The sequence below is a fragment of the Triticum dicoccoides genome, chromosome 1B (genome assembly GCF_002162155.2).
Source record: "Triticum dicoccoides isolate Atlit2015 ecotype Zavitan chromosome 1B, WEW_v2.0, whole genome shotgun sequence".
Taxonomy (NCBI): Eukaryota; Viridiplantae; Streptophyta; class Magnoliopsida; order Poales; family Poaceae; genus Triticum; species Triticum dicoccoides.
Genome location: NC_041381.1, coordinates 644494584 through 644506033, shown reverse-complemented (window position 1 = coordinate 644506033; position 11450 = coordinate 644494584).

Below are 11450 nucleotides of genomic sequence, written 5' to 3'. Positions count from 1 at the left end.
GATACTGTTGATCTCCACCGTCGACCTCCTCCAGCCTCCACGGGCTACCGTCGACCTCCTCCAGCCTCCACAGGCTCCTGTTCATCCAGCCTCCATCGCACGCTACTCCACCGGCTACTGTTCAACCACCCCTCCACGGGCACCCCTCCACCGTCTACTGTTCATCCAGCCCTCCACACCACGGGGTCCTGTTCTACCACCCCTCCACGGCCACCCCTCCACCGTCTACGGTTCATCCAGCTCTCCACACCACGGGTTCCTGTTCATCCAGAGGCAACGCCACCGCTCACTGTTCATCCAAACCCCCCCGCAACACTCACTATTCATCCAATCGACCGGCTTCAGTTAGCAGCAGTAGCGAAGGAATCGCTCCATCAGGTTCAGTTAACAGCCATCGATCGATCGCTCGGGTTCAGTAACGCGTAGCCTGCAGTGCAATCGCTCGGGTTCAGTTAGAGCCCAACGCCTCGCTCGGCTTTAGTTAGAGCCAACACCTCTCACACACGCGCGTACGTACGAGAGAAACGCGCATCGCTCCGCCCCCGACCTCCCACCGTAATCGGCAACTCCCCGAAATTTTCCTCCCCCTCGCTTCTACCACGGTTTTTTCCGTCATGGACGGCCCAAAGAATGTCATGCAGCTGCGTCTCCGGCCCGCCCAGGACGAAAAGCCATTTTCTGTCATGATTTTTTGTCATAGAAGTAGGAGCCCACCACATCTATGATCATATCGGGTTTTGTCACAATTATCGTCATAGAAGTGTCACATGTATGACAGAAAAAAAATTCGTTCGGCCCAAAATGTCACGGATGTGTCTTTTTTTTTGTAGTGCATAGCCTATACCATGTCATTGCATCTCCCTTCAAAGATAACGGGAAGGCCTTCCTTTTGAAAACATCATCGGGAATACCTGCAAGCTTAAATAATCCACAAACTTCATCCACAAAGATAAGGTGTAAGTCGGGATGCAAAGTTCCGTCTCCTGCAAAAGGATTAGCTAGCAGTTTTCTATCATACCCGAAGGAATCTCAAAGTGAATATTTTCATAAAGTTCAGTAGGTTGAGGAGCATCTCTTTGCTCTTCTGGTTGGGGTGGAGATACCCCAAACAAGCCGCTCAAAGGATTAGTTTCCATAGTGACAAGTAACAGAAAATTTCAGCACACTATATAAATGTTTCCTTACAAAGTTCCACTCACCAAAAGCGCTACACTCCCCGGCAAGGGCGCCAGAAAAGTGTCTTGATGACCCACAAGTGTAGGGGATCTATCGTAGTCCTTTCGATAAGTAAGAGTGTCGAACCCAACGAGGAGCAGAAGGAAATGATAAGCGGTTTTAGTAAGGTTTTCTCTTCAAGCACTGAAATAGTAGGTGATAGATAGCTTTGTGATAAGATAAATAGTAATGAGTAACAAGTAAACAAAGTAAATAAGGTGCAGCAAGGTGGCCCAATCCTTTATGTAGCAAAGGATAAGCCTGGACAAATTATAATAATAAGGAAGAAGCTCCCGAGGACACACTGGGAATTATTGTCAAGCTAGTTTCATCACATTCATAAGATTCACGTTCAGTACTTTGATAATTTGATATGTGGGTGGACCGACACTTGGGTACTGCCCTAACTTGGACAAGCATCCCACTTATGATTAACCCCTATTGCAAGTGTCCGCAACTACAAAAAGGAGTATTAATGTAAACCTAACCATAGCATTAAACATATGGGCCCATATGAACCCCTAACGAAGCAACGCATAAACTAGGGTTTAAGCTTCTGTCACTCTAGCAACCCATCATCTACTTATTACTTCCCTATGCCTTCCTCTAGGCCCAAATAATGGTGAAGTGTCATGTAGTCGATGTTCACATAACACCACTAGAGGAGAGACAACATACATCTCATCAAAATATCAAACGAATACCAAATTCACATGACTACTAATAGCAAGACTTCACCCATGTCCTCAGGAACTAAAGTAACTACTCACAAAGCATAATCATTTTCATAATCAGAGGTGTAATAATATGCATTAAGGATCTGAACATATAATCTTCCACCAAGTAAACCAATAAGTATCATCTACAAGGAGTAATCAACACTACTAGCAACCCACAGGTACCAATTTGTGGTTTTGGATACAAGATTGGATATAAGAGATGAACTAGGGTTTGAGAGGAGATGGTGCTGGTCAAGATGTTGATGGAGATTGACCCCCTCCCGATGAGAGGATCGTTGGTGATGACGTTGGTGATGATTTCCCCCTCCCGGAGGGAAGTGTCCCCGGCAGAACAGCTCCGCCAGAGCCCTAGATTGATTCCGCCAAGGTCCCGCCTCATGGCGGCGGAGTTTCGTCCCGTAAGCTTGCCCACAAATTTTTCCAGGTCAAAACCCTTCATATAGCAGAAGATGGTCGCCGGAGGCCCACCAGGGGGCCCAGGAGATAGGGGGTGCACCCTTAGGGGGGCGCCCCCTATCTCCTGGACAGGGTGTGGCCCCCCTGGCCTATTTCTTTTGCTCATAAATTCTTAATAAATCCAAAAAGTGGTTTCGTGGAGTTTCAAGACTTTTGGAGTTGTGCAGAATAGGTTTCCAATGTTTGCTCCTTTTCCAGCCAGAATTCCAGCTGCCGGCATTCCCTCTCTTCATGGTAAACCTTGTAAAATAAGAGAGAATAGCCATAAGTATTGAAATATAATGTGTAATAACAGCCCATAATGCAATAAATATTGATATAAAAGCATGATGCAAAATGGTCGTATCAACTCCCCCAAGCTTAGACCTCGCTTGTCCTCAAGCGGAAACCGAGATCGAGAAATATGTCCACATGTTTAGAGATAGAGGTGTCGATAAAAATAAAATACGGACATGAGGGCATCATGGTCATTCTAATAACAGCAACATATATAGATTTTGTCATATGATTTCTTATGCTCAAGTAATAATCAATTCACAATGTCAAGTATGGTTCATAAACTTCATTGGGAACTAACAAACTATAATCTAAGTCACTGAAGCAATTGCAATTTATCGTAACATCAGAAAGAGTCAATAATAGAGATTTTCAGCAAGATCACATACTCAACTATCTCGTAGTCCCAAATAATTGTTAATACTCACACAATACTTGTTGTTATAGAGTTTCAGCCGGACACTGAGAAAGATAGGGGCTTATTGTGTTGCCTCCCAACATATTCACCTTTAGGTGATGTCAACAATAATAGCCTATGCCAACTTACATTCAATTTGATATATGTATCATGACATTTCAAACACGAGGAGCTTGCCAAAGGACAAAATGAAAAAGTGGAAATGTGAGGATCACCTTGACTCAAGCATAAAGTAAAAACATGAAGTAAAAGATAGGCCCTTCGCAGAGGGAAGCAGAGGTTGTCATGCGCTTTTAGGGTTGGATACACAAAATCTTAATGCAAAAGAACGTCACTTTATATTGCCCCTTGTATGTGGACCTTTATTATGCAGTCCGTCGCTTTTATTACTTCCACAACAAGTTCGTACAAAGCTTATTTTCTCTACACTAATAAGTCATGCATATTTAGAGAGCAATTTTTTTTTGCTTGCACCGATGACAACTTACTTGAAGGATCTTACTCAATCCATAGGTAGGTATGGTGGACTCTCATGGCAAACTGGGTTTAAGGATATTTGGAAGCACAAGTAGTATCTCTACTTGGTGCAAGGAGTTCTGGCTAGCAAGAGGGGGAAAGGCAAGCTCAACATGTTTAGAAGGTCACTGACAATATACTTCAACTGAAATGTCGGAAAACATAGACCATTATGTTGTCTTCCTTGTCCAACGTCAACTCTTTAGCATGTCATACTTAATGAGTGCTTCACAATCATAAAAGATGTCCAAGATAATATATCTATATGTGAACCCCTCTTTCCTTATCACCTCCTATTAATTGCAACGATGACCAAGGCTACGTTCATCAACTCTCAACGATTTATGTGCCTCATACTTTCTACGTGTGAAGTTATCACTATCCATAAGATCAATATGAACTCTTTTGTTCTTTCTACTTCTCAAGATCATAGCAACATAGCAAAGCCCTTGACTCAACACTAATCTTTATTATAGATAGCACACGGACTCGCTTACAAAAAGAGATCACAAAGCAAAACTCAAAACTACTTGATATCAAAACTTCAATCTACTAGATCAAGATACTACTAAAAGGATCAAACTAAATAAAGCGGTAAAGATAGGAGTGTGATGGTGATACGATACCGGGGCACCTCCCCCAAGCTTGGCAGTTGCCAAGGGGAGTGCCCATACCCATGTAATTATTTCTTCTAAGCTGATGCAGGTAGTGATGATGTAGGCTTGTCGTCCGTCTTCCGAGGCATAGGCTCTCCATCATAAAAGGATGATCGGGTCTCCGGGATCCTTAAATATGTAGCCAAACTCATTCGCTTGAATCTATATTCATACTCACAGTTCTGGTTTTGCAGGTCATAAATCTGGGCTTGGAGCTGCTCGATTTTCTCGTGAAGCTTGAAGATGGTCTCCCCCGATTACTTTGGTGTCCAGCTTGTGGTTGTTGGTGAACTCCGTGATCATCATCTGGCCGGCATTCCCTCTCTACATGGTAAACCTTGTAAAATAAGAGAGAATAGCCATAAGTATTGAAATATAATGTGTAATAACATCCCATAATGCAATAAATATTGATATAAAAGCATGATGCAAAATGGGCGTATCAATAGCTAAAATCTGCCAAAGACTAAAATTGGGTAAAGGCATAATTTTTAATTGGTCAAATAATCTAATCACCCCCCCCTCTAGACTTACTTCTCAAGGTCCTACAGACATGAGTGAATCCTTACTAGGAAATCACTATGTTGAAGTACTAAACAAAAGATTTACCGTCCAACTACGGGTGGCATGCAGGGGCCCCACCTACTCCCACAAGCAGGACAGTCCAAAGGTCATGACAAATCGTATGGACCGAACATCCATGGGACTGGAAATCCTGGTGGGTGCGATAAACACTGCAATGCATACAGATATTGGAGTGTAACCATAATTGATAAACCGTCCTCACAAAAAAGATGATCTGGATACTTCAAAATATACAAACTAAATTGAGTGGACAGACATTAACATAGACCGTTCTCTGGACTGACCACACACCAAAAGCGGCAGTACACAATACAGGGTTCACAAACACAAATCAAGTACTGAACAATAGTACTTACTACGGACAAGCAAAGTTGCACTAATTAAACTCTGCAGACTATTTCTTGCCACCGACCTATGGGATGAACCCCGCATAACTGACTAGGCCATGGACTTCGTGAGAGATGTCTACATGCACCATCACCATCTCGTCAAACTTGGAGAACCTAACAGAGTGGTCTTTCCACTCATAAACATGATGATGAAGACATGCCACATCAGATTTGTTGGGAAGCTTTACAAGAACCACACCCTTCATAATCGAAGGCACATCCAGGAAATTGTTGTGGTCAAGTACAGCCTCGAGAACACGCCTGACAACAATGCTACAGGAAAACACTTGTTCAGGACACGTGGCGACAAGGACACAACAGCTGGATAGTTTAGCAGTATAACTCATTCCCAGGTCTTCCAGTTCACACGACATGACTTTGAGAACTTCATCTCCACCGCGGACCTGGTTCTAATTCAAACAGAAACCATATATTATTACTACCTCCGTTCAAAAATATAAGATGATTTTCCATATTATACTCCATATATGACTACATATACGCACAAAAATGAGTGAACAAAGACACTAGAACATGTCTTCCAAGGCATGAGAGCAGAGGGATTACTTGCAATATCCATAACACAAGTTACTGAGGCAAATATACCCTCTTCAAATGTAGCATTAATGTTCATAAAGTACTCCCTCCGTCCAAAAATTCTTATCTTAGATTTGTCTAGATACGGATGTAAGTCACAGATACATCCGTATCTAGACAAATCTAAGACAAGAAATTTGGGACAGAGGGAGTAGTTGAAAGTAATCTATAAGAAATCAGTGTCAACTCTCACATGTTTTGGTCAAAAGAGGAATTTAGAACCGTCATTTGGCACACTAAAACCACATGCAAGATCACCCAGAAAGTTGTACTACCAGTACTAGTACTGCGTGTTAGATGAAAAAAACACGATCAACAAGAAAAAGTTCGTCAACAAGAGACATTACCTGGACTTGCTTAATGAGGGATCCCAGAGAGGGGGGCTTGGACAGGGCGATGGCTTTGAGCTTGTCTGCGGTAGTCTCGGCGGGGTTGTCGGTGTCAAAACCGGCGGATCTCGGGTAGGGGGTCCCGAACTGTGCGTCTAGGCGGATGGTAACAGGAGACGAGGGACGCGATGTTTTTACCCAGGTTCGGGCCCTCTTGATGGAGGTAAAACCCTACGTCCTGCTTGATTAATATTGATGATGTGGGTTACAAGAGTAGATCTACCACGAGATCAAGGAGGCTAAACCCTAGAAGCTAGCCTATGGTATGATTGTTGTTTTTCCTATGGACTAAGGCCATCCGGTTTATATAGACAACGGAGAGGGCTAGGGTTACACAGAGTCAGTTACAAAGGTAGGAGATCTACATATCCGTATCGCCAAGCTTGCCTTCCACGCCAAGGAAAGTCCCATCCGGACACGGGACGAAGTCTTCAATCTTGTATCTTCATAGTCTTGGAGTCCGGCCGATGATGATAGTTCGGCTATCCGGACACCCCCTAGTCCGGAACTCCCTCAGTAGCCCCTGAACCAGGCTTCAATGATGACGAGTCCGGCGCGCATATTGTCTTCGGCATTGCAAGGCGGGTTCCTCCTCCGAATAATTTATGGAAGATTGTGAACACCAGGATAGTGTCCGGCTCTGCAAAAATAAATTCCACATACCACCGTAGAGAGAATAATATTACACAAGATCAATCTGCTGACGTATTTTGTGGCATGACGTCACACCACTTCCAAGCCTTTACTCGAATTGTTTTTATTGTTCCACCTCAGCGCGTTTAGCGAGGCGGTTTCCTTGGAAGGTCTTGTCGAAGCAGAGATCGTGTTCCCCTTATTCCGGGATTCCCATCAATACGGACGTGGGTAACCCAACCGCGCCCGTTGCCACGCCCCCTCCATCGAAGGCGGGTTCCAAACGGTCATGGGGACGACTCTTGGTATTCTTCCTCTTTATAATGAGACCAAGGCCCGTTCTTTTTATTCAATCCTCTGTCGAATCCGCCCCTCTCCCCGAGTTCCAACACCCAGGGTTCCAAATTCAGGTACCTTCGATCTTCGACAATGTCCGGTCCTGACCTACGAGGCCGGTGGATTCCCTCCTCCGTCACGGAGGAGGACGTGCTAAAGCTGAGAGATGCCAGGTACTTAACCTACAAAATTTCGCATAGGCTGCCTGCTCGAGGGCAAGTTATCCCAACTCCCGAGCCTGGCGAGAGCGTCGTGTTCGTGTCTCACTTCCGTCGGGGTTTAGGCTTCCCGACGGATCCCTTCATGAGGGGGCTCATGTTTTACTATGGGCTGGAATTCCACGACCTGGCTCCGGAGTCCATCCTCCACATCTCATCATTCATTGTCGTCTTCGAAGCCTTCCTCCGCACCACCCCTCACTTCGGCTTGTGGCTCAAAACCTTCAACGTGGAGCCGAAGATGGCTGAGGGGCGTTAGGCAGAGTGCGGCAGGGCGGTTATAAGCAAGAGGGCCGAAGCTCCATGGCCCAAGGGCTCTTTCCAGGAGGAGCTCGGCTTGTGGCAACAGGAGTGGTTTTATATCACCGCTTCCCGGGGCAGCAGGCAGAAGCCGCCGCCCGTCTTTCGCTCGGGCCCTCCACGGGAACTGACGTCATGGGTCAACAAGGGGCGTGACTGGGGGCCGCCCAAAGACGTCCCCCTGTTGCAGGACCGGATTCGAGGCCTTCAAGAAAGGGAGATCAATCTGGTCGCAGTGGTGCAGGTCATGTTGATCTGGCGCCTACTGCCCTGCAAACGTCGCCCCCTCCGCCTGTGGGAATTTAATCCGGAGGGGCCACGAGCTATTCAACACTTCATGGGTTTGACTCCCATGGAGATGTATAAATTGTTCTTCGGATCGCAAGAGACGCATCCGGAATTGACCGAGGACGCTAGCCTAAGCTGCGATCGCCCGGATACCCAAGTAAGTAACCCTGTGTCCGGACACCTCGTCCATTCATTTATTGTGGGTTTGCCTTTCAACCAGCTATCCCTTAGACAGGAGTGGATAGCGCAAGCAAAACTGATATGGTGTCCGGCCCCCCTCCCTGAGACCATGCAGGATCCCATGTTAATCAAAATGTTAGAGGTTGTACCTTCGGAGGAGGGCGAAGGAGGACACAAGGGATCTACCACCTCAGCCACGGAGGCTTTTAGTAAGGGAGGAATCGAGAGTCCCTCCTCCCAGGGAGAGAAGAGGACCGCTTCCGAAGACCCGGAGGTCAAGGCCTCAAAGCGGGGGAAGAAATCTGTACCAGAAGGTCCCGTGCCGGTAAGAGCCCCAGCCGAACTGTCTCCTTGGAGGAATCAGCCCTCTAGCGAGCCGTAAGTAAAAAAGGGGAATTTTGTGATAGTGAATATCCCTGTTTAATGTCTAAAGGTAACCGAAGTTTTTACCTTGTAGTTCAGATCTCAGCCCATCTCAGCACAACTCATCTTCGGGAGACCTTCGTCCGGAGATGATGGAAAGCGAAACGCCTCCATCTGCCGCCCCATCGCGCGGGGCGGACGACCCTGAGGTGTCGTCGCGGAGGGTCTTCCCGAGTCCGGCGGGGCCGGAGAGTTCGGCGCCCATTGGAGTACGGCCGGTGGAGCTGCAGGATTTGCTTAAGAGGGCGTCCATCTCAGAAGATCATCGCACATTAATGGGTGGTGTGATTGAGAGGATCTCGTCCGCCGAAACCGGCTTGTATGAGGCCGTCGGAAGTTTACTGACGGGATTTGAGGTACGCAAAAAATGACATACCTGTTGACAGTTTTGCACATGAAGTGCGCCCTGTATACATAGTAGCCCCTGAGACTTGGTATGCTATCAAAAACGACAGCGTGCCTAGGATCATAATCTCAGTTATTAACTGTCGCCTTTCCCATGCAGGTGGCGAAACGTTCGGTGGCCAGCCGGACTGATGAATTTTCCGAGCTAAAGAAGCAACTCGACACTGCGGATGCGGACATCTCACTGGTCAATAGACGACTTGATGAGTCGCAAGGTATGTGGTTGCTCCGCGGTTGATTAGTAAGGGAGCTGACGCCCATTCCTTACAAATTGTATGCTAGATGTAGATGGTGCCGCTGCTGTGGAAGACCTTCGAGCAGAACTTGCTCGGGCCAAGGAGCAAGCCAGAAAAAGCGAGGCGGCTGCCTCGAAGGCAGCGGAAGAGGTAGAAGCCGAGAAGGCTGCTCACTGCCGAAGCAGGGAGGAGATGGCCGGAATGGCCGCGAAATTAAAAGTTGCTACCGACCGCTAGGAGGTTCTTGAAAGAGAACGTCGAGCGGAACAAGAGGACCTGAAGAAGGCCGACGCTGAAGCCAAGGATGCCTGTAGTGCGATGCGGGCTATGAAGGAGGAACTGCGTCAAATCCGAGACATTGTGGCTGGAAAGCCCTTTATGCTGCGCAGGAAGTTCACGAATCCGAAGTATGCTCAGCTTGGCCGATTGTATGGTGCGGAGGATCCTTATCTGGACTTGGCAGCGAGTGCGGCGGACGTAGTCGGGCACTTCCGAAGCCAGAAGGGTCACGAAATGGAAGAGCTTTTCTGGTCTCAATTCCATAGTCCAGAGCGTCAACTTCCGCTGAGTGATCGGCTGGTTGAGTGGGCTGAGCTAAATAGATTGTCCGGACTTGCCATGATGGATGTGGTCACTCATCTGTGGCCGGGAAGACCCAAGCCGAAGAGTTATTTTGGCTTGTTGCAGCAATTCCTTGGGGCAGTGCCGCATATTAAGGCGATGAAGCGGTCGGCATGCATAGAAGGTGCACGGATGGCCCTCGCCCGTGGTAAGACATACTGGGCGGAGATGGATGCCACCACTGTTGCATCCCAGGGTTCGGACAAAAGTCGATTCCCCACCGAGCACTATTTTGAGGAAGTCCTGCCGGGCGCTTGTATAATAGAGGCACAGTGCTCGAAAGATGTTATGTTTGAATGATATGTATGACTTCGGAGATTATATTTATAATGCAATAACTTTTTATACTTGTGTACTCAAGTATTGAACTATCTCCTGTGCGGCCGTATATGTATGAATAACCTGAAAGTTGCAGTCTTTGGCTTCAGCCCCCACGCACATGGTGCGGGGGTGTTTGCAAAAATAAAAAGGCGCTTTTTCACACTTAATCCAACGTCTTGGTCCTTTTAGGGAGGTGATAGCGTAGCAAACTAGGCAACCGGACTATAATGCTTTATCACTTTCACTTAGCCATAGGAGGTCGAATGTGGGGCTACTATATAGCCCCTTGCGGCACCGCTCCTCTCCGAACTTTGGGGCGCGTATGTGCCTGACCGGGAAGCGGTCCTTCATCAAAGCGGATGAATTCTAAACATTCCAATGGTCGATCGAGTGGTTGACCAGTCTCTCGCTATATCATGACAGTCAGTTTTCGGCTTTCTCTATTGAGGCGCTCGCCCGACTGAACCGGGGCACAATCGCAGTAGTTCTCCTGGTGTCGCGTTAGCCGATGATACGGAACGTAAGGCAGCAAAACACAGGAGCCAGGAAAACCCAACATTTGACCAAAGACATGATTCAGAGCTGATGCATATAAGGCCTAACTCGAGACGCCGAACACTCCCTGAGGTGTTCGGTCTTTATGATATTGGGCAGAATAATGCCCTAAGCCCCTAGTGTCCAGGTACGGGCGGGAACGTCTGGCGCGGCAGATGCCAAAACGCCAGCCTCCTCCTCGGTTATGATGGGAAACCGGGGGATGTGTATCAACAAGAGACATTAAGAAAGGTTTACGCAGGGTCTTAATCTGAAAAGAATCCTTGCAACGGGTCCCTGCTGCACGTCTGCGCCTGTGTCTCCGTTGTGCTGTATCCTGGACGGGTGTAGCACGTGCTTCATCTGTAAAAGAGAAGGAGTTAGTTTCTAAGAAATATCGTGCAAAAAATTGTATGAAATAAAGTATAATTTGGAAGTTGAAGAAAGTTGAGCTTTATTGGCTCTCATCATTTATACGCGCAGCCCCTTGTAAAGGGGATATGCGGCTGGAAGCCCCTTGTTAAGTTAGACCGGACTTGCCTAACCGTGTCCGGGGTCTGAATGACCTGTGGTTAGGGGCCTTGACCTGCAAGGTCGGAGTGGCTGTCAAGGCAGCCCCACGCTCTTTATTGTCGAGGGACACTCGTAGTTGCTCTTTAAATGAGATTATGCCGCGTGGACCGGGCGTTGTAAGAATAAGAGGCGTGTAGTGTGGTAT